Raw genomic sequence first — 25,248 nt, forward strand, 5'->3', positions numbered from 1 at the left:
TTCCCAAAGCGTTTCGATGCAGCGTAAGTTCCTGGAAGGGAACTCCCATCTCGTTTTTCCCTTTAACTTCGAAATCATCCTACAACGCTGTTTTACCTTTTTTTAAAAGGGCATTTGATCTTCTCTTATTGTTCACTTTGTAAACACTGTGTCTGTACTTATGCAGCGGTGTAGGACGATTTTGAAGTTGGGGACGAAAACGAGATGGGAGTTTTTCGACATACCCTAACTGTATTGACCCAGATCTCACAGAGACGAGACAAGACAAGCATTAGGGGTTAAAAAGTATATAAACTATCAGTTTGTTTTGAAAATAACCAATTGTTTCGCTAGATAAGACCCTTCTTCCTCGGCTAGGATATTTAGACCCCTTTGAAGCGGCATTTAAACTGTATTTTAGAAGTTCAAACTTGGGGGCACCATACATATCCATTATATGGAGAGAAATCCTGAAGGGGGTGAATACATTATCTGTACATTTTTGTTCTGGAAGTGAACTAACCCTTTAATATAATATAAATTATGTCTCTTAGTGAAATATGTAGTAGAAAACCCACAAAAGGTCTACTTTCACATCAGTTTATACATATTTTGGACTATGCTGTGAAATGGTGGCACTTTGTGAGCTACCTATTGCTATATTTACCACAACACCACTCACAAAATAAAATACTGATACGATGACCAGCTACAGTCTACAGGTGGCAATGGATATAGGTGTAGGCTTAAACCAAATTCCGTACCATTGATTTTTTTTCCAGTCTAAATGCCCCCGGATATCGAGTGAAATCAATGTTAAGAAACTCTTTTAGTGGCTGTGGCATCAAAAGAAGCATTGGCATGATTATATCCTGTCAGGATGGCATCTAGCGTTTCTTGTGTCTGCCATTTGTTTTTCAGTAGCTGTGATTGACTAAAAGCCTCAAAGGCATCAGGGCTAAAGTAGAGAGAACAAAGACGCAGGTCTTTAGGACGTTTTATTCATCCACAGGGATCTTCCCATTCTTTTTTCCTCTTCTTATCGTTAGGAAAGCAGCAAAGACTTACATCGCTTCTCTTGTTGCCCTTCAACTAAAAAGCTGCACAATGTGGCATTGTATCGGTATTTTATTTCACAAGTTGTGTATTTCGAGTTATGTTAAGTAAAAATAGCAACAGGTAGTTGAAGTAGCTCACCGAGTGCAACCATTTCACGTCATAAAAACAATGGCGTCCCTCATAGTCTAAAATATGCATCAAATTATGTGGGCTTTGCAAATAGCGTTAATCCTTCATGGGTTTTCTACTACTTATTTCAGTAAGAGACATAACTTACGTTATATTAAGCCATACAAGTCTTAAGGAATATGTAGGGGTGTTTGGTACTACAGGCCTTGAGCCAATATCTGTTTAAATTGATGGAAAAGTCTTTCACTTGAAGAGATTTCCTATAGAGCTCAAGTTGTTCCTCTTGGATACCAAACATTCATCGATTTGGCATTTTGTGTTTATTATGAACGATTGCAATACACTTGTTGTTAGGAATTTCAAGTAAATTATGTTGGCTGTACTTCAGTGAACCAAAACGGCATACTGCATAATGTATACGCTCGTAATTGCCTGACATGTCTATTTTTGTGTTGTCACTCGTCTCCCCAGCCCTCAGTTTTGGGTCAGTTAGTGCACAGCTGTTTTTCTGCATTGTTTCCAACATCTGCTGTTATCTCATTAGCAAATGTAATTGTGACAGTAGTCACTATAGCACCCTCTGTAATTATCAGCGCCTATTTAAAAAGATGGGCTTTGTTACAGAAGATCATTATCTTGAAGATCCTAGTGGCGTAATGGAGCATTTAAGTATTTAACTGCATGAAAATGTGGCCAATTTTAAAAATGGAAGAAAATGATTTGACGTTCTGTCCCGTGGATCTAATAGTCTTTGACTTTCAGATGGACGTTTTGGCATTCTGACTCTCACAGAGATTTCATCAGATGGAAATGAAATCCTTCAGTGTTAAGTGCGCTTTTACCAAATTAAAATTCATTTCATTAAAGTCTGTGGGATTAACTGTTATACTCAAGGAGTTGTAATACATAAAGGAATCCATTTGTTAGTATTCCCAAGTCTATTTCTAGTTATTGAGAGTCTCTAAACAATTAGCCGCTGGTGAAAGATAAGACTGGTATTAAAACTGGTGAAAACAGTATTTCACACCAGGCAGTTATAGGAATATATTTTCCTGGTTGCATTCACACCGGCAGTAGTAACTCTGAAGAAATGTAAGCAACAGTGCCAGCGACAATGTCAACAACTGGAGGATGAAGTAGTGCCTGGATTTTGGCGTTGGTCCATTTGTCACCATTTTCAATGTTCAATTAGTTTATAGAGTATGTATGTAAACTGTGCATTTACATGGCTTTTTAAAATAGCGGGAACCAGTGTTCCGTATATCATGTGTATTCCGTATATCCCCATTCTAAAGCAGGAGCTATTTTTGACCCCCAGTAGTTGTATCTATAAATAAAAACATACTTAATTCCTGTGGTGTTTACAATCTCTAGGATTGTCACCAACACAAGTATTATTTCTTAAGACAACATACGTATCCTGAGAGTTCGGAAAATTAAATGTCCTGTGGGTGGCACTCAAAAGTTAATGCTCTATCATGTTTTAAAACAATGTACCACCTATGCTAAACTCTACCGTAAACCGTACTGATAGTAATAACAAAAGCATACGTGAGAATTTGCTTACCGGGTGCGCTAATGAGCAAGTTTACTACATTAGAAAAGCCATATATATGGAGCACATTGTGTGATGCAAACATCAAAATATCAGTGTTTTGAGGTCATAACTTTTGCAAAAATAAAAAACCACCTCTGTAATCATAATTTATGTGAGCAGGAATAAAAATGTTCTGACCTTTTTAGGCAAAATCATTGTTATTATATTTAATATAATTCAGTATCCTATGAGGGATTCATGGAAGCTGTTACTTTACCATTAAAATTGCAAGAGGAACACCTTTTCAAAACCCCACAAAGGTCTAGGTCATCGATTTAAGTCTTTAGTGACATTCATGGAAGCAAGTGTTGGAAATCGATATGGTGCTTCAGTAAGTTGATGACAACCGACAGTAGGCCCAGTCCAAGTTAGTCTATAATACCTGAAAAAAAAAAAAAAAAAAACTGAAAAAAGGAGAAAAAGGGCAGTCAATGGAAAAAAGTTTAGTAACATCATCTACTAGGAGAGGACCTCTACATTTAGCTTACAAAGCAAACCTTAGAGGTTGGCTATATTATATATTCGCCATTGTATACTTTCCGATTATTTGGTAGGTGGGAAAAAAGTCTGAATTTACAGAAATTATAAACAGTAGGTGTAAAGTACTGGCAATGGACACTTTACCATCCCATGAGGCCAGAGGAGACGCCCAGCAGGCACCAAATGTCAATATAGCATCAGGTTGTCATTGGACCCCAACGTCGGACAGACTTTGTATTTTGGTTGAGAAAATCATGTTGACATCATTATTTGACGTTGACTTAATGTTGGATTTCGGTTGCACAACCTAAAAACAACAAAAAAATCTATGTCAGCTAACGTCAGTATTGGGCATAAAATTAACCACAAATTTAACCAAATATCAACTTATGACGTTGTGTGCCAGCTGGGCGAGTTGTGAGCAGGAGCAACCCAACTGATGCTGTAGGTCACATGACAATTACAACATGATAATCCAGTACATTCATTCTAAACACATTCAAACTATATGGAATGTACTGTAGATAGTCACAAAATAATCATTTAAAACAAGTATCTATTTAGGTATGTTTTCAGACACAGCCCTCTTGATTGTTCAAATGACAAACTCACAATATTGGCAGAGAGTTATCTCCAAGTTTTCATGTTTTCCAAGTTTTCTGATTGGCTAACATGTAGGCCATGCCTAGATTCTTTTCTGCAGTTTACAGGCTCTAGGATTGTCACCAACTAAAGTGTTATTTCTCAGGACAGCTAACTCTGTGCTATCTATCAGGTAGTAGGATCATTTTATTCATGGTATTGAAAAAACTGCTTACAGCAGCTTTAAAGGAAACTTTTTTCATGTCTTTTGTAGAATAATAAGTCAAGCAGTGAGCAGCCTTAGAGGATGAAACTGTTTGAATAATTCCACCTTCTACGCTTTTACAAGCAATGCCACGGAGGACTTTTACTATAAACAGGAAGGCTGTATCTGCGGCAGCGAGCCACATAACCCATCTGGCGTGTCCATAGAGCCCTATACAAAGAGACACCGCCTGGTCTACAAAGCGTCTGTTCGAGAGTATAAAACCTTGACATCACCCCCAGCACATATAATAAAAACCAGCCATGTTTTCAATCCAACCATTAATCGACGCAGACTTCTTTGAACCACCATTAAGACCATCTAAATGTACATTTGATGTCTTTGTCTAAGCAGGTTTTATTTCAGATTCCATGTCGATGCCAAGAACTGAAGGCTTCCCTGCGGTCCTTTTACAGATCCAGCTGTTCTGAGGGTCGAAGGGAGGACTGGGGAGGAGGGAAAAAAGATATGTTGAAAACAATCAGCAATTATCACTTTGAAAACTGTATCTTTTTAATGTAAATGTCTCATTGATGGGTATAGATTTAATTGTGCAATAAAGGTGCCCATCTGTGCAGAGAGTGCACTAAACGGCTAAGTGCTAGGAAAGTGTTGGTGTTTGTGTTGCTGCATACAGAGAAAACATCACAAGCAATATTGATCACAGCACAGGAATTTATAGACTGAAGCCTATGTTGATCTATTCCAACTAGCTATCACAGCCTTAGCCCTTAGGTGCTCACCATACCACCTCTAAGACCAACGTACAACAAAGGAACATGCATCCGGTTTATAAAGCTTTGTTGTTTTAGTCCATATTTAATTTTTGACTAATCCATTCAAAGCCTATTTGACCAATAATTGTTGCATTATTGTGTTGTGGCATTATTTCTGTAAAAATTACATTACGTTGCTTCTTGCACATTTCGCAATATTTCAAATGTCCAGTGAGTGGCGCTAAAAGAGTCATATTTTTGCTGTGTTGATGAGCGTACACGAAGATGAAGATAAAGATAAAGATAAAGGTTTGACAGTCTTAAGAATAAAGGTATATACATAAACCACATAAACGAAGGTAAGCAGTACCAGACAAATACAGAAACCATGACAACAAACAAACTAAACAGTGAAAATGGCAAAAAAACAAAAAAAAAAAACAGAATCAAAACAGTGACAACGTGTGACAGATCACACCCCTCCCGGAAGGTGCAACCTCACGCTGAGGAGAAGGAAGGGACAGGAGATGGTGGAGGGATGGCACAGACAGGCAGGAGGAGGTTCTGGAGGTGGCCAGATGTCCTGGAGGAGGATAACAAACAGAGTCCAGGGTGGTAATGATGGAGGGTGAAGCCAGGGAGGAACAGATGGAAGAATGAGCCAGAGTGTAATAGACAGAGGGAGAAGCCAGGGAGGATCCCGGAGCAAGAGATTAGAGACACTCCAGAGCACAGCCAAGAAGATGGCCCATGGTGGAGCCGATGGAGGGGGAAGACAAGTTGGAGAAAGGGTTGACAATTCCAGGAGGCCGACTGATAAAGTCAGAGCAGGTGAGAGAGGAGCCCAGGGTGGAGATGGAAAGCCGCAGAGCTAGGGTAACAAAGAGGATCCGGAAGGCCAAGGCAGATAAATTGGAGCCCAGGTTTCAGAGGTTAGAGGCAGAGACTGGGGATCCTCCGACTTCGATGGAGCTGGAGCTTGACAGACCTGCAGCGACTCCAGTCCACAGATGGAAAGCTGAGGATGAACTGAGGGACTGGCAGGATGCATTGACAGCGAGACAGAAGATGGCAGAAGGCTCAGGTGAGCAGTCTGGGGTTTCAGGAATGGTGTATTAAATCTCCAGAGTCCTGTCTCAGTTTACCCTTAGCGGTGGAACAGTTGGCGGGGCTTTCCTTCACGCTCTTGTCCTCCACTGTCTTATCCACTTTGCGTGTAATTGTTGCCGGCTCTCGCACCTAGTTAGATGACAAATTAGGCTCTGGGGCGATCCTCAGCTCTGACACTCCTCTTGGAGATTGCTTATTGGTCGTGGCAGGCACTGGCTGATGCTCTAAACAGCGGGATGACTCTTAGCTGCGCTCTGGGTCGGGTACTCGTCCACGATATCCCTGTTTCTTTTGTAGTGGTCTGGTATTCTGTAACTTTTTACAGACTTTTTATTTTTCTGTGTCGATGAACGTATGTGAAGATAATGACGAAGACTTAACAGTCTTTCATTATTTTACACAATAAAGGTAAATCCATTTAAAGGAAGGTTGGTGACATACATATGTTGACATTCACAATAGCATGCAATACCAGACTGGAACTTAAATACACAGACCAAACAAGGACAATTAATTTGACATAGCTGAACATAATGACAAACTCAAATCAGAAACCATGACAACAAACAAACTAAACAGTGCAAACAGAATCTAAACAGTGACAAGGTGTGACAAAAAGCATGTCTGGTTTTATCTGAATGAATGTGAATCTAGCAACATTTTATTACAATGGTTGTTGTACATATCCTTAAAGTTTGGTAATGAAGTGGCACTAAAAGGTTAATGCTCCATCACATTTAAAAACAACCTACTATGTACACCCACCCCTAAATTTAATTGGTAGTATGAACACAGGAATTTGCTTACCGGGTGCGCTAATGAGCAAGTTTACTATACTAGAAAAGCTGTATATATGGAGCTCTCTGTATGATGCAAATATCAAAATGTAGGCTGTTTGAGGGCATAACAGCATTTTGCAGGGAGTCATGCAAAAATAAGCCTTTATTAATTGATAATCTACCTCTGTAATGATAATCTGTGTGAGCAGGAATAAAAATGGTTAAAGTTATAATACCACTAGTGTTCATTTCAGCTGAAAACTGCAGTAAATTGTATGGTACGGGTGAGTCTTTGTAATTTTCCAAAAATCAAAGTTATTAAAGTTATATTTAATATAATTCAGTATGGCCATGTGAGATTCATGGAAGCTGTTACTTTACCATTAAAATTGCAAAAGGAACACCTTTTGACAAGGCCACAAAGGTATCTAGATCATCAATTCTTTAGTGACCTTCATGGAAGCAAGTGGTGGAAATCAATATGGTTCTTCAGTAAATTGATGACAACTGACAGTAGGCCCAGTCCAAGTCAGTCCATAATACCTGAAGAAAGAAAAAGTCTAACTACTACTATAGTTGCAACATCTACAAGAGATCTCAATCTCCTCAGCCCAGTCTAGTTGCTCTCTGATGGGAAGGACTAAACACTCTGAAATCTCTGAAGGTCACTCGATTAAACATTGATTGTATTGTGATCGCTGATCTTCAGGTGAACCTCTTTTCCTTGCAGACCATCTTAATGTGCTCTTTCTATAAAAAAAAAAAAAATCCTCAAACAAGTAGAAGGTGCCACTTCAAGTAAGGGTTAGGCACCCTTGCATTTCAGTGGAAGAGTCTGGAAATTGTTCAGCCAAGCAAAGCTGTGCAATGTCAAGGAATAGGTCAGAGAGTCTCACAAACATCTGGTTCAACATCAGATCTGCTGTCTTGGCTGCAGTGGGAGTACAATAACCTCACAAAGGTTGGTAAAAGGAACCATACAACTCTTCGATCTTCTCCTGGTGAACACAAGATCTTTAGGTATTTCGTTTTACATCATGATACAGATATCTGGGTTTCCCTTGGGTTGGCCTCTAGTAGAAAGTACTTGAAGTCTTGAATTTCCTTTAACAACAAGAGGTGCCTGAATGTCTTTAATCTCCTGATTTAAGACCTTGACATCAGTGACAAAAAGTTTCTTCTTCACAGCCATAATTTGATCAGAGAGAGACTCCTGTAATGAGATTGTGAAATTTTATCAACCAACTAGGCTAATTTTGTCTGCTGGATTACAAACAGACCTGCCAAGGGTGGCACCTGCACACACAGAAAAACATCTGTACCTTGGAGTGTTGTTTATGAAATTAAAAACATCCCCCATGACAACCATCTGACATCGTAATGTAACAAGCATGGCACATGTTCACTGTCCGCTTTATTACACGTGGAACAGATGTGGATCCTTTGGTCAAGACTTGATTTAATTCACAGCTTTGACAGCTTGAGTCTTGCACATCCTCAAGCATTTCTTGCCTCCAAGGCCAAGCTTCAAATGTAATACATGTTCCCCTGTAGTTGATGTTGCTAGCGTTTTTTCCAGAACAGGAAAAAAAAATGTGAATCATCATTCAACTACAACTTCACCATAAAGAAACTACTTGGCGGGATCTGTCAAGGTCAACTTGTTTAATTGCTATAAAATGCGTTCTTTCAATGAACAACTTCTTAGATTTCCCTGATCTTTCAATCACTCTGTGAGTTAATGTATCATTTAGTAGTGGCATTTTTGCTAATTGTTGTTAAAATTATTCTCTAGTAATGTGACATGTTTTTCAATATGCAGATCTGTTTACGCTTTGGAAACTGAGTAGCACAGTCGCATATGGTGGACTTGAGTTACTTCTTTTCTTGTAACAGTGTCCTTTGAAAAAAATGAAGAGAGTTAACTTGCAAGGACACATTACTGGTTAAGTGCCACAGATGTTCTGGCTTCAAACTGTAATTGGTCAGGCACAACATGGCCTTGGTGCTTCCGCTGTTCCCTCAAAAGTAATTTTTTAACTGAAGTAACTTAAATTACAGAGTTACTGCCTTGTATCCATATTCCACTGTTTACTGAGACGCAAGAGAAGAAATTGTTGAATGAAATCATTATTTTTGTTTTCTTTGTGCACAAAAGGTATTCTTGCAGCTTCATAACATTACAGTTTAAGCACTGATGTCACATGGAGTATTTTATCGATGTATTTATCTTTCAAGGCCTTGAACATATCAGTTGCGTTGCTGTCTATGCAAGATCAGAAAGATGCCGGATTTCATCGAAAATATCTTAATTTGTGTTCCGAAGATGAATGAAGGTCTTACGGGTTTGGAACGACATAAGAGTGAGTAATTATTGACAGACTTTTCATTTTTGGGTGAACTATCCCTTTAATAATTAATCGTGAGAATTGGTTCCCAAACTAAAAAGTGACTTTACAAGTAAATGTCAATGAACTCTTATTCTACTAATCCTAACCTAACAGTTTACTAATACTCTAATTAAAGTTAGTTGACATGTAGTTGCAAATTTATAGTTAGTAGACTGTCTAAAGTGGACTATTGAGATAAAATGTTGATTCCTCAACTTTGATTAAACAACTACATTGTGTTTTCTGTTCCCACTCAGATTATCCCTGTATTTGCAAAGCTCATTGAAGCAGTAAAAAATATATATTACATAGGCACGCTCATATACACATCATGTAGCCTGGTACAATAAAGCCAAGATTTACAGTGGTGTGACATTTTTAATATGTGAGTCTAATCCCTCATGGTCTCAGAGAAACAGAGGAATAATTCTTCACCGCCATGTACTCCACTCCTATTCTCATATTTATTTAAAACGGTATTCAAAGCACTTTCCATCATGTTTTTTTATTACAAGTATATAAGTGGATTCTTGAACAAGTTTTGCAGCTTTGGCAAACCAAGATGAAACTACCAAATTACAAAATCAATGCGTTATAATTGGCAGCTAAAATCAATGAATAATTTTATTGCATATTTAACTCCATAAAGTGCTAATCAGCTTCTAAGTGCACGGACCCTCTAAGAAACTACTTGCAAATGTTATTAGTAATCTTTATTGCACATAGGTATTCGATTTTAAGGCATAAATCATTCTAAATCATTATTTTATTGGCATGAATGATATCCGAAAATGTGTTGACGACTTTTTCGAACATTCAGATGAAAACACAGGTTTTTGAGGCCCACATTGAGCATGTGACATGGACTCTCAATAGTCTATCATGGTAATTGACATTCACCTGATTAGTGCACTTCATGTAAGTCACTTTAAGTGTCTGCTGAGACACTTAAGATGTAAATGATGAAGTCACCACGGGACTAATGTTATTAAGGCTAGTTCAAGTAGTTCAATCACATATAATGGCGAGCTAACTGTTACAAGGCCACATTACAAGAGAGAACCTTGTTGTCTTGTTTCTGTTTCATGAAATAAAAGTGCAAAACAAGGATTTGTAAAGAAAAATGTTGGGGGATTGTCGATATACACCAAGAGGAGACTGGTTTTCCTTTGCTGCCCTGCTGAAAAAAAACAGCTAAAACCAGCCTAGGCTGGAAAAGTGGCCAAAACCCCTCGAAAACCAGCCTGCTGACCAGCCTAGGCTGGTTTTAGCTGTTTTTTTTTTTTTCAGCAGGGTCTAAACAGAACTTGGTTCTCACAAGAATATTATTAGTTTGGACGAGCCAGGACATTTTTTAATACAACTCCTATTGTATTACCCTGCTGAAAAAACAGCTACTGGTCTTAGCTGGTTTTAGCTGGTCTCCCAGCCTGGTCAGGCTGGTTTTAGCTGATGGTCTCTCAGCCTTACCAGCTAAGACTAGCCTGACCAGCTTGGCTAGGCTGGAAAAGTGGCCAAAACCCCTCTAAAACCAGCCTGGTTGACCAGCCAACCAGCCTAGGCTGGTTTTAGTTGTTGTTTTTTCACCAGGGTGTAAACAAAACTTGGTTCTCACAAGACTATTATTAGTTTAGAAGAACCAGGACATTTTTTAATACAACTATTGTATCACCCTGCTGAAAAAAACAGCTACAACCAGCCTAGGCTTGTTAGCTGGTCTTAGCTGGTTTAAGCTGGAAGTAGCTGGTCTCCCAGCCTGGTCAGGCTGCTTTTAGCTGATGGTCTCTCAGCCTGACCAGCTTGGCCAGGCCAAAACGTGGCCAAAAACGCTTCTAAAAGCAACCTGTTGACCAGCTATGACCAGCTAAAACCAGCCTGATTGACCAGCCTAGGCTGGTTTTAGCTGTTTTTTCACCAGGGTGTAAACAAAACTTGGTTTTCGCAAGACTATAATTAGTTTGGAAGAGCCAGGACATTTTTTAATACAACTCCTATTGTATTACCCTGCTGGAAAAAAAACAGCTACTGGTCTTAGCTGGTTTAAGCTGAAAGTAGCTGGTTTTAGCTGGTCTCCCAGCTTGGTCAGGCTGGTTTTAGCTGATGGTCTCCCAGCCTGACCAGCTAAGACCAGCCTGACCAGCTTGGGCAGGCTGGAAAAGTGGCCGAAACCCCTCAGAAACCAGCCTGTTGACCAGCTAAAACCAGCCAACCAGCCAACCACCCTTTTTTTTTTTCAGCAGGGTAGTTTAAAAGAAGAAAGTCATATACAGTACACCTAGGATTGCGTGAGGGTGAGTAAATCATTTTTGGGTGAACTGTCCCTTTAAATATCCAAACTTGTCTCATTATGAAAGTAAAATGAATTGCAAACAGCAATTTAAATTGACTTTAAAAGATTAAAACAGTAAGGCGCCGCCTTACAGTGCACTAAGCTCCTAGAAACGTCTCATTTACGCAATCAATCCCACAATGCATCTGAATGTGTGCTTGTTGCTGCTAGATCGCTGAATCTTTTCACAGTTCCGCCAACCTTTTTGCAACATCTATGGAGGAGGAATAGTTTAGTTTTAATTATAAACACTGTAAAGACATTGTGAGGGCAATGTGTTGAGCTGTCGCCACTTCACCATATGTAGCTCACTGCAGCCAGTATATGAATCTAGCAAGTTCTTGCTCCCAAGCCGGTAGTTACAGTCTGGTCAGATGGCTGTTTCCAGCTACAGAGAGCAGAGATGTTTCATTTTTATAACAGTCATGATCAAAGCTTCCAAAAAATATTGCGTTTTACAATTTAGTAAGTACACATTAATATAATTATACGTTAACAGGAAGTAGAAAGAGATAAAGCTAGCAATTGCTCAGTAATGAAAGGAGATTAGCTGTTATTGTAATGGTAATTTTGACATTTTAGCTTTTTTTTTTTTTTTAAAATGCTTATATTATCATACTGAATGCTGCAAACAGACAAACAGTTTTTGAGTGAGACAGCAGCCAATACCACAAAAATCACAGAATTTGTTAAATTTAGTGCTAGTATCTATCTACCTTATTAACTGATTTATGTGATAATGTTATATATAAACAAAATAAAATGGTAAATAAATAGTTTCTTGTGTTAATAAGTTAACTGTGACATTTTATTTCACGATTTAAACTTTTTTCTCATTTTCCCCCTCAAAATTGATATAAACTCAGATTTGTGTGAGAGAAAAAAGACTTAGTTTATTTCTTTATTTTCTGTTGCAAAAATATAAACACTGAATTCTGACTTTTTCCTTTTTTTTTTGCTATACATAAATAGTTCACTTTTAATATAGAATTCTGACTTTTTTCCCCACACAATTCTGAGGTTTTGAGGTAGATAAATTAAATTAAATTAAATTGATAAATAGTTTAATTGTAGTAATATAATAGTAAACATTTTATTGTGACATTTTATTTCACAATTCTGACTTTTTTTTTTCAAACTCAGATTTGTGTGAGAGAAATCTTATTTATTTATTTATTTATTTAATATTGCGAGATTAAAATTTATTTATTTATTTATTTATTTATTTATTTATTTATTTATTTATTTATTTATTTATTTATTTATTTATTTATTTATTTATTTATTTATTTATTTATTTATTTATTTATTTATTTATTTATTTCCTGTGGTGAATATGTTCCAACAAAGAATTCTGACTTTTTTCCCCACACAGTTCTGAGGTTTTGAGGTAATTAAATTAAATTAAAATAAATACATATTTTAATTGTAGTAATATAATATAATGGTAATTTAATATGAAAAATTTAATTGTGATATTTTATTTCACAGTTCTGACAGGTTTTTTAAGTTTTTTTTTTTTTTTTTTTTTTTTTTTTTTTTAACTCAGATTTGTGTGAGGAAAATCTTATTTATTTACTATGAGATTTATTTATTTATTTTCTGTGGTAAAAAATTTCCATATGAACAGAATTCTGACTTTTTCCCCACACAATTCTGAATTTTTTATTTTTTTTTTCCTGTGGTATAAACAAATAAATATTTTTCTCATTAGTGAAAATGTTTCATATAAACAGATAATTCTGACTTTTTCCCTACGCAATTTTTTTTTTTTTTTTTTTGACATTTTGTTTCACAATTCCTGCTCTTTTTTTTCCTCAATTATATTTTTTTTAATCTCTTGTAACTGAGTTTACAGAGAGAAACACAAACAGAATATACTTGTACTGTTTTCCACTGAAAATAATGTCACTTCCTGGAGAACCTGTTCAAATGTTCGGTGACAGATGTTTTGTGATTTCTCTATTTTAGTATCTTCCAGTATTCCCTGAGTTTAGATGGGTGTATTGTGAGGAATCAATGTTTGACTGGTCCAGCTGTCTCCCTTGATGAATTATTTCATTCATTTCCTGAGCTGGACATCTGTCAGGATTCAGAAACCATAACAACACAAACCATAATAAATAAATAAATAAATAAATAAATAAATAAATAAAAAGAACGGGAGACTATTTATGAAAAAGAGATCAATCACTCCGAAGATGCCCTCTATGGGCAAACAGAAGCAAGGCTTGTCAATCCTACAATCCTACTGTTCATATTTATGCAAAGAAAGCCCAGCATGATATGTTGGAAGTATATAAGTTACTTGAATTAAAAAAAAATAAATAAATAAATAAATAAATAAATAAAATTAAAAATTTAGTTAAAAAAAATGACTCTGGACCACAAAACCTGTCTTAAGTAGCACAGGTATATTTGTAGCAATCGTCAAAAATACATTGTATGGGTCAAAATGATCTATTTTTCTTTTATGCCAAAAATCATTAGGATATTAAGTAAAGATCATGTTCGATGAAAATATTTTGTCAATTTTCTACCATAAATATATAAACTCTTTATTTTTGATTAGTAATATGCATTGCTCAGAACCTCATTTGGACAACTTTAAAGGCAATTTTCTCAATACTTTGACTTTGATCCCTTCAGATATTCAAATAGTTGTATCTCAGCCAAATATTGTTCTATCATAACAAACCATACATCAATTGGAAATTTATTTATTCATCTTTCAGATATATGAGTGTCCGTTTCAAAAAAATTTACCCTTAGGACTGGTTTTGTGGTCTAGGGTCACAAATTCCAAACAAGGATCTGAAAGGGAGTATTGGAATTCAAAAAAAAAAAAAAAAAAAAGGATAGTATAGGATAGTATATTTTCTGCTTTAATTGCAAAGTATTTTTTTCATCATATACATATTTGTTGTATTGACTTTAAGCTGATTTAAGTTGGGAAGGCTTTGCACTAAATAAGAATTGCTTACTTTAAATAATAATATTTACTCAATAAATAAAATTAAAACAGAAATTTGGAATCATTAAAGAGTTAAACTGACGTCAGCATTTTAACTGAGGTACAATAAGCTTCATTTTAATTCATTTTAATAATAATTGTGAGATATAAACTATTGTGAAAAATAAAGTCAGTTGTGAGATATAAACTTGTAATTGTTAGAAAGTTGGAATTGAGGGAAATAAATTTTCAACTGCAAGAAATAAAGTAAGAATTGCGAAATATAAACTCACAATTACAAGAAATAAAGTCAGAATTGCGAGATTTAAACACAATTACAAGAAATAAAGTCAGAATTGTAAGATATAAACTCGTAATTACAAGAAATAAAGTCAGAATTGTGAGATAAAAAAAACAATTACAAGAAATAAAGTCAGAATTGCGAGATTTAAACACAATTACAAGAATTAAAGTCAGAATTGTAAGATATAAACTCATAGTTACAAGAAATAAAATTAAAATTACGAGATAAAAAACAATTACAAGAAATAAAGTCAGAATTGTAAGATATAAACTCGTAATTACAAGAAATAAAGTCAGAATTATGAGATATAAACTCACAATTACAAGTAATAAAGTCAGAATTGCGATATTTAAACATAATTACAAGAAATAAAGTCAGAATTGTGAGATAAAAACACAATTACAAGAAATAAAGTCAGAATTGCGAGATTTAAACACAATAAATAAATAAATAAATAAATAAAATTTAAAATTTAGTTAAAAAAAAAGTGACTCTGGACCACAAAACCAGTCTTAAGTAGCACAGGTATATTTGTAGCAATTGTCAAAAATACATTGTATGGGTCAAAATGATCTATTTTTCTTTTATGCCAAAAATCATTAGGATATTAAGTAAAGATCATGTTCGATGAAAATATTTTGTCAATTTTCTACTAACTCTTTATTTTTGATTAGTAATATGCATTGCTCAGAACTTCATTTGGACAACTTTAAAGGCAATTTTCTCAATACTTTGACTTTGATCCCTTCAGATATTCAAATAGTTGTATCTCAGCCAAATATTGATCTATCATAACAAACCATACATCAATTGGAAATTTATTTATTCATCTTTCAGATATATGAGTGTCCGTTTCAAAAAAATGTACCCTTATGACTGGTTTTGTGGTCTAGGGTCACAAATTCCAAACAAGGATCTGAAAGGGAGCCAAAATGAACACTTTATACAGCCACTTTCTGGTTATTTTTTATTCATTTTATAGCTCTGTTTGTTCTGCATTTGATATTTTAATAAGAATACTAATTGCTGAAATTTCATACTTGGGTATGTCAATATGCAGATTTAATTAAACAAGCTTGAAGAGAGAATTTGCTGAATTCATTGTTTAATATGCCACCATTCACAAAAAAAATAAATAAATAAATAAATAAATAAAAAATAAAATATTGCAGATCATTTTGAGCATTAACAGATGACAAGGCCAGTCTTTTTCTATACTATTATCAAACTGCATAACGACAGGTGATCAAATAAGCAACACTATCAAATGACAAACAAAAATATGCAATCGAAATTCAACTGTATCACTATCAAACAAGCGTTTAGGAAGCATTTTCATAAATTCACGGTCATGTATTTATGAAATGATGATGCATCCCAGCACTGAGTTGCACGTAATCATGCGTACATCTGTTGGTGAGCTGAATCTCTAATCAGGGAGTTGTTCTTCTGACGTGTGAATGCTGATTTCTTTCTGTTTAGCTGCATGTAGATGCGGTTTTTCTTCTTTCTTTTTTTTTTTTTTTTTACCCCACATCAATAAAACTCAGAGCTGTTTATTTTGTCCGGGCTATGTGTTATCTTTTCATATCTCCAGCATCTAGGTGTGCGCAATCATTCCCAAAGGTTCCCCTACATCTATCAAGAACAGACAGGCATGCGCATCTTCACACATCTCCACATCTTGATTACTCAGGTATTATAATGCGACGAGCGACAAAACATGAAGCTGGCATGCCTGTAAATACGGCAGGCCTGGAAGCGAGCAACCGGGTGAAATATCAACCGACCTCCCCCGTAACAGATCCCACGGGAACCGTTGGGAGTAGATGGAAGGTATATTATGATAATGGCCTGGTTCTCATTCCAATTAACGGCTCTTATCCGTGCCGGGGTTGAAACGTGGTGGCATATTTATGCAAACCATCTCCCGAAATCCCATTATCTGTGGCCTTTCTTTATCTGACAATTCGATGGCGCTGGGTTTGATTAAAACTAAAAATTTATATGTGAGAGACCTTACATGCATGTTCGCTTGGAAATAGGATTTTATATCATACTTGAGGCTTAAAATGAGGTGAGAGCGTTTTAAAAATACAATGACAGTTGAAGTCATGAAGGGAGATTCACTGAAGCATCTAGCTACCTCTGACTCGGGCAAGACCCAGTCGGATTGGTCTGTTACCTCATGTCGACCTCTTTCTGCTGAACAGACAAAGATTTGACATGGCTTTTCATCCCAGAAATCTGCTGACTTATCAAAAGAGCTCATTCAACTTCTGACTAAAGTGAAGCACCGAACTAATGGCTGTTTGATTCACTTGGCAGAGATTAAACCATGGTACAAGAGACTGGAGAGGTTCAATGAAATGACAATGACCTCCGCTTTCAGGGTGGTAAGACAAGTAAGAAAAAATGTGTTTAAATTTATTTCTTTCATTATTTTCATGACAATTTAATATTTCCCCAACACAATTCTCATTACTGTATTGGAATTCAAAAAAAGGATAGTATAGGATAGTATATTTTCTGCTTTAATTGCAAAGTATTTTTTTCATCATATACATATTTGTTGTATTGACTTTAAGCTAATTTAAGTTGGGAAGGCTTTGCACTAAATAAGAATTGCTTACTTTAAATAATAATATTTACTCAATAAATAAAATTAAAACAGAAATTTGGAATCATTAAAGAGTTAAACTGACGTCAGCATTTTAACTGAGGTACAATAAGCTTCATTTTAATTCATTTTAATAAGAATTGTGAGATATAAACTATTGTGAAAAATAAAGTCAGTTGTGAGATATAAACTTGTAATTATTAGAAAGTTGGAATTGAGGGAAATCAATTTTCAACTGCAAGAAATAAAGTCAGAATTGCGAAACATAAACTCACAATTACAAGAAATAAAGTCAGAATTGCGAGATTTAAACACAATTACAAGAAATAAAGTCAGAATTGTAAGATATAAACTCACAATTGTGAAAAAAATAAAGTCAGAATTGTAAGATATAAACTCGTAATTACAAGAAATAAAGTCAGAATTGTGAGATAAAAAAACAATTACAAGAAATAAAGTCAGAATTGCGAGATTTAAACACAATTACAAGAAATAAAGTCAGAATTGTAAGATATAAACTCACAATTGTGAATAAAAAATGAAGTCAGAATTGTAAGATATAAACTCATAATTACAAGAAATAAAGTCAGAATTGTGAGATAAAAAAACAATTACAAGAAATAAAGTCAGAATTGTAAGATATAAACTCATAGTTACAAGAAATAAAATTAAAATTACGAGATAAAAAACAATTACAAGAAATAAAGTCAGAATTGTAAGATATAAACTCGTAATTACAAGAAATAAAGTCAGAATTATAAGATATAAACTCACAATTACAAGTAATAAAGTCAGAATTGTAAGATATAAACTCGTAATTACAAGAAATAAAGTCAGAATTATGAGATATAAACTCACAATTACAAGAAATAAAGTCAGAATTGCGAGATTTAAACATAATTACAAAAAATAAAGTCAGAATTGCAAGATATAAACTCACAATTACAAGAAATAAAGTCAGAATTGTAAGATATAAACTCACAATTACAAGAAATAAAGTCAGAATTGTAAGATATAAACTCACAATTGCGAGAAATAAAGTTGGAATTGCAGGATATAAAATTGCAACTATTAGAAATAAAGTGAGAATTACAAGATATAAACTCACAATTACAAGAAATAAAGTCAGAATTGTAAGATATAAACTCGTAATTACAAGAAATAAAGTCAGAATTGTAAGATATAAACTCGTAATTACAAGAAATAAAGTCAGAATTGTAAGATATAAACTAGTAATTACAAGAAATAAAGTCAGAATTATGAGATATAAACTCACAATTGCAAGAAATAGTCAGAATTGCGAGATTTAAACATAATTACAAGAAATAAAGTCAGAATTGCAAGATATAAACTCACAATTACAAGAAATAAAGTCAGAACTGTAAGATATAAACTCACAATTGCGAGAAATAAAGTTGGAATTGCAGGATATAAATTTGCAACTATTAGAAATAAAGTGAGAATTACAAGATATAAACTCGTAATTACAAGAAATGAGGTTAGAATTGTGAGATATAAACTCACAATTACAATAAATAAAGTCAGAATTGCAAGATATAAACACAATTACAAGAAATAAAGTTAGAATTGTAAGATTGTTACGGAAGCAGACGGACAAGATGGTAAGTGAATATTAAACAGTTTTATTTTAACAGATGAGCAGCTGAAGGAGAATGACATGCACAAATGGGTATCTCAGTCTTGTTTAGTTTGTAGATGGATTCCGTGGTTTGATGAAGATCTGGTTTCTTTGCAGGAACGACGGGAGGAGAAGGTGAATTCGCTGAGTGATTCCTCTGAGGACTTACGACACACACACCGCTGAATGGATCCAGGATCGGTGACTGACTTACGACGCACACACCCCATGGATATAGCTGAATGGATCTGCACAGACTGGAATAGGACACAAACAGGTAAGTAGCAACAGGTAGGTAATAGTTTGTGAACTCGAGAAGAGAAGCACAATGAGTCCGCTTCGTATGAATGAGCCCGGACAATGAGAGGTGCGTGGTGTGTGCTCTTATAGAGGTGTGGCTGATTAGGTGCAGGTGTGTGTGATTTAATAATCAGGTGACTGTGATCGCTGGGTGACTGTGGTGGATGAACCTGGCCAATCCGTGACAAAGATATAAACTCGTTATTACAAGAAATAAAGTCAGAATTGCGAGATACAAACTCACAATTACAAGAAATAAAGTTGGAATTGTAAGATATAAACTCACAATTGTGAAAATAATTAAGCCAGAATTTAAAGATATAAACTTGTAATTATATGAAATAAAGTCAGAATTGTGAGATTTAAACACAATTACAAGAAATAAAGTCAGAATTGTGAGATTTAAACAATTACAAGAAATAAAGTCAGAATTGTAAGATATAAAACTCGTAATTACGAGAAATAAAGTCAGAATCGCAAGATATAAACTCGCAATTGCGCGAAATAAAGTCAGAATTGATAGATATAAATTTGCAACTGAAAGAATTAAAGTCAGAATTGCAAGATATAAACTTGCAATTGGAAAAAATAAAGTCAGAATTGTAAGATATAAACTTGGAATTACAAGAAATAAAGTCCGAATTACGAGATATAAACTCACAATTACAAGAAATAAAGTCAGAATTGTGAGATTTAAACACAATTACAAGAAATAAAGTCAGAATTGTGAGATTTAAACACAATTACAAGAAATAAAGTCAGAATTGTAAGATATAAACTCGTAATTACGAGAAATAAAGTCAGAATTGATGGATATAAATTTGCAACTGCAAGAATTAAAGTCAGAATTGCAAGATATAAACTTGCAATTGGAAAAAAAATAAAGTCAGAATTGTAAAATATAAACTTGGAATTACAAGAAATAAAGTCAGAATTACGAGATATAATCTCACAATTACAAGAAATAAAGTCAGAATTGTGGGATATATACATATATATAAATAAGTCGGAATTGAGATATAAAAATTTGCAATTGTGAGAAAGTCAGAATTGCAAGATATAAACTTACAATTGCGAAAATTAAAGTCAGAATTGTGGAATATAAATGTGAAACTGTGAGAAAGTAAGAATAGTTTTTTTATAATTCAGGGGCAGAAATAAGCTCCTATAGTGTCTCTATGTAAAAACAGAGAAAAAAAAAAAAACGCAAGTTGATAGCCACCAGTCTCTTTATACTTTCACCAAACCTGCCCTTTTGTGTCCCACAGAATATAGTCAGTCATTCATTTTTTTTAACGACATAATTTTCCTTTTAGGATGCTGTACGTGCCAGGATCTAGAGCTGAGATCTCAAGCATCCCCTTTCGACCTGCTAAACACCTGTGACCTGCCAGCTCCCTCGTCCACCATTTCCATAAATTCCCAGGCAATACGGAGCAGATCCAATATCCACAGTCATCTTGACTCCTGCCAAGCCCAGCTGCGCTCACCGTGATTGATTAGCGCAAGTCCTTTGCTCAGCGTCGCCTCCGGGCCAGGCAGGTGGCTTCAGCTCCCAGAGTCTCACACACGTCTCTCTCACACACACTTGTTGACACTTTATTGCCACAGTGGTCAGAATCCTTCACAATTGTGCAAATATGCAGCTGGAGGTGATATTTTCATGCATTGTTAGTTTATGATGGGGCGTATTTCTATGCTTCACAGCTCAGGAAGTGTCTGCGGCGTCAGGCCGGCTTCATGAATACGCTTCACATCAGTGCTTATAGAAATTCGTGTCAGAAACAAGGTCTCATGACTGTCAGCAGTTTCAGCAAAAACACTGTGGTGGAACAATGGTACAGTTAAAAGTGTAGAAAAAAAATTAAGAAATGTATTTAAAGAACAACAACAAAAATAAAAATAATAATAATAATAATAATAATAATAATAATAATAATAATAATGGTAGGGATTTCAATTTAACTAACTATAATTGTTAATATAGATTTTTTTATTTAAATAATTAATGAATAACTTACAGTATAATGTATATTATAATAAATATATATTTTTTAAAATCTTAAAATTATGACTTTATAACTTGCAATTGTGAGTTTATATCTCGCAATTCTGACCTTTTTTAACCCTTTTTAAATTAATAATTTAAATAATTAATAATTGATATGTTATATCAATCAAAACAACACTAAAAAAGAAATGGTAACGAATTACTCTGTGATATTGCATTGTGATGAGGAAAATTATTGTGGTGAAAGGACAATTTTATTGATTTGCAAAAATGTATTTTTAAATATATAAAAAAGAGAGACATTTCAGATTTTTGTGTTTATTTAGATTAATTATGGGAATTAATTGTGGGAATTCCTCATAATTCTGCAATTATTTTTAATAATAATAATAATAATAAAATAATAATAATAATAATAATAATAATTATTATTATTATTATTATTATTATTAAATAATTGCAGAATTCTGAGGAAAACAAATCTAAATTCACATAATAATAATAATAATAATAATAATAATAATAATAATAATAATTATTATTATTATTATTATTATTATTATTATTATTATTATTATTAAGTAGAATTGGGTTAGTTCATAATAAATAAATAAAGTGTAGGAAATACTTTGAAAAACATTTTTGAAAATTATTAATTAATTTACTATTATTATTATTATTATTATTATTATTATTACTACTACTATTATTATTATTATTATTATTATTATTATTATTATTATGAGGTAGAAACAGGTTAGTTCATAATAAAGTAGAATTTGGATGCATTCTGCAATAAATAAATAAAATAAATAAATAAATAAACAAACAAACAAATAAATAAATTGTAGGAAATACTTTGAAATAATTTTTTAGAAAATTATTATTATTATCATCATCATCATCATCATTATTATTATTAGTAGTAGTAGTAGTAGTACACTCTAAAAAATGTTGGGTTGTTTTTTTAACCCAACTGCTGGGTTAAGCCTGTTGGGTCATTTTGTTGGGTTGTTTTGCTCAGTGTTGGGTTGTTTTTGTGTAACCCAACATTGGGTTACTGATTTTATCCAATCAATTGACAGTTAAGAGAGTAAGCCACTCCCCCTACTCGACGAGCCAAGCGCTACCTTCGCGGCCATTTTGAATCACGTCAGGAATCGCCTCAGGAACAACCGTCCTTCAGCGACGACAGAAAAGGTATGTTTGTGGGTTTTTAATGTATGAAACTAATACTGTACACCAGGGTTCCTCAAATCTTACCCTGGAGGTCCAATGCACTACAGAGTTTAGCTCCAACCCTGATTAAACCCACACAGCAAAATCCCCAGATCACCAAAGGAGAAAACCAAAAGTTTTAAGCAACCATTATAGTGGTCAGTGTTTGCATTAGTTGGGCTCTTGACCCTTAAAGTCCCCCTGAAATCAAAACTAAAGTGTTTTGGCTTTTAGTATGAACATATTAGCCTTAAGATTATCTATAAGCTAGTGTGCTTCAAAGCAATGAGAAAATTCGCTTTTACAAGAAATGGGCATTCAAAACTTACAGTCTCGTCACTTCCGCCAATATGAATCAAGGATTTTGATGATATCACCGCACACTTCAGTATCTGATCAAACGTTCTGTCCAATCAAATGCGCTCAAGAGTCCGTAGTGTCCCGCCCCCTACACAGAGACGCGGACTCGCGGAGGAGATCATATGCGCTCATATGCGCGGTCGGACTCGGCATGTATTAAACTACACAGCCTCAGCATGATTATTATCACTATTTCGTTTTAGCAAGAGTTTCATATTGAATCTGTCGGGTAATTTATTAGTCTGTGGCTGTCATAAGCTTACAAATGCGGCTTTACCAAGCTCAATGGCTCTGGCCCGAGCAGATATTAATAGAATGCAATTGGCTGTTCAAAATAAGTGGGCGGGGCTTAGCGATATGTTTTTGTTTCAGTTAAAAGAACGTCACCACATAGAAGAACGCTGCGTGTTTCAAGGCACTTCAGTGGACCTGTTTAATATTAGATTTTGTTTGGCTGCTGTATTTGAGTTAAAACAGCCAGACATAAGCTCATGTCATCAGGTGATGATTATGTTTTAACATGTTCATTGTTTGACGTGAATCACTTAATCACATGTCTAATTTCTTTGTTTGTTTTCTTTTTTTTTTTGCTTATTGTAATAGCCTTGACAATCCACAGAAGATCCAGTGCTTCTTATACATTTTTGGAAAGATTTTTTTTTACAACCTGTTACAAATAAATAAAATTATTTGTTGTCGGCACACATTGACATCAAGAACCAGCCCATGAATCTCAACAATGGTGACAAACGGCATATTCAGAAAAACAGATCAACTCTGAACTCTCATCATTTATTCATGCCGCAATGCATGATGGGAGTCATGGATGAGTTCTGATTGGCTACAACACGCTTTTTGATGGTCACCGTTGTTGTGATTCTCACGCTGATTCTCATGTCTGTGTGTCTAAAATTATAATAAACTTTTTTTTTCATCATCTGTCTGATTATGCTAAAACTGATTGCTCTTTTGTTCACAGTTTCTTGTAGTCCGTAAGGAATTCTTATGTCAAAGTCACTATATGATGATCATGTCAAGCACAGTCAATGCCACCTGTTGACTTCTGCTCTTGGATTGTCTGGCTGTTATAACTCAGTAATTACAGCCAAACAAGCCCTAATATTGAAAACTTAAGGGTCAAGAGCCCAACTAATGCAAACATTGACCACTATAATGGTTGCTTAAAAATGTTGGTTTTCTCCTTTGGTGATTCTGCTTATTAACATCAGGTGTCTTCAATAATGATCAATAATCACTTCGTTAATCACCTAATTATCTCGTTAACTTCAACACGCTTCAGTGTCTATATGTGTCTATACTCAGAGTGTTAAATTAACACTGGGGATTTTGCTGTGTGGGTTTAATCAGGGTTGGAGCTAAACTCTGTAGTGCATTGGACCTCCAGGGTAAGATTTGAGGAACCCTGGTGTACAATATTAGTTTCATACATTAAAAACCCACAAACATACCTTTTCTGTTGTCGCTGAAGGACGGTTGTTCCTGAGGCGATTCCTGAGGTGATTCAAAATGGCCGCGAAGGTAGGGCTTGGCTCGTCGAGTAGGGGGAGTGGCTTACTCTCTTAACTGTCACTTGATTGGATAAAATCAGTAACCCAATGTTGGGTTACACAAAAACAACCTAGGTAAATAAAACAACCCAACGTGTTGGGTCAAAGATTTAACCCAACAAGTTGGGTTAAAATAACCCAACGCTGGGTTTGTCCATATTTGACCCAGCGTTGGGTTACCAAAATAACCCAATTTGGGTTATTTTAACCCAGCATTTTTTTTGAGTGTAGTAGTAGTAGTAGTAGTAGTAGTAGGTATAAACAGGTTAGTTCATAATAAATAAATAAATAAGTGTAGGAAATACTTTGAAAAAAATTGTGAAAATGTATATTATTATTATTATTATTATTATTATTATTATTATTATTGTTGTTGTTGTTGTTGTGAGGTAAAACAGGTTAGTTTACAATAAAGTAGAATGGATGCATTATGCAATAAATAAGTAAACAAACAAACAATCAAACAAATAAATAAATTGTAGAAAATACTTTGAAAGAAAACAATTATTATTATTATTATTATTATTATTATTATTATTATTATGTGGTAGAAACAGATTAGTTCATAATAAAAAAAATATAAAAATAAATAAATAAATAAATAAAAATATAATAAAAAAAGTGTAGGAAATACTTTGAAATAAAAATAAAATATTATTATTATTATTATTATTATTATTATTATTATTATCATTATTATTATTATTATTATTATTATTATTATGAGGTAGAAACAGGTTAGTTCCTAAAAAGTAGGATTTGAATGCATTCTTCAATAAATAAATAAGTAAACGAACAAACAAACAAACTAATCAATAGATAAATAAAATGTAGGGTATATTTTGAAAGAAAACTTAAAT

Source organism: Garra rufa, chromosome 7 (genome assembly GCF_049309525.1).
Source record: "Garra rufa chromosome 7, GarRuf1.0, whole genome shotgun sequence".
Taxonomy (NCBI): Eukaryota; Metazoa; Chordata; class Actinopteri; order Cypriniformes; family Cyprinidae; genus Garra; species Garra rufa.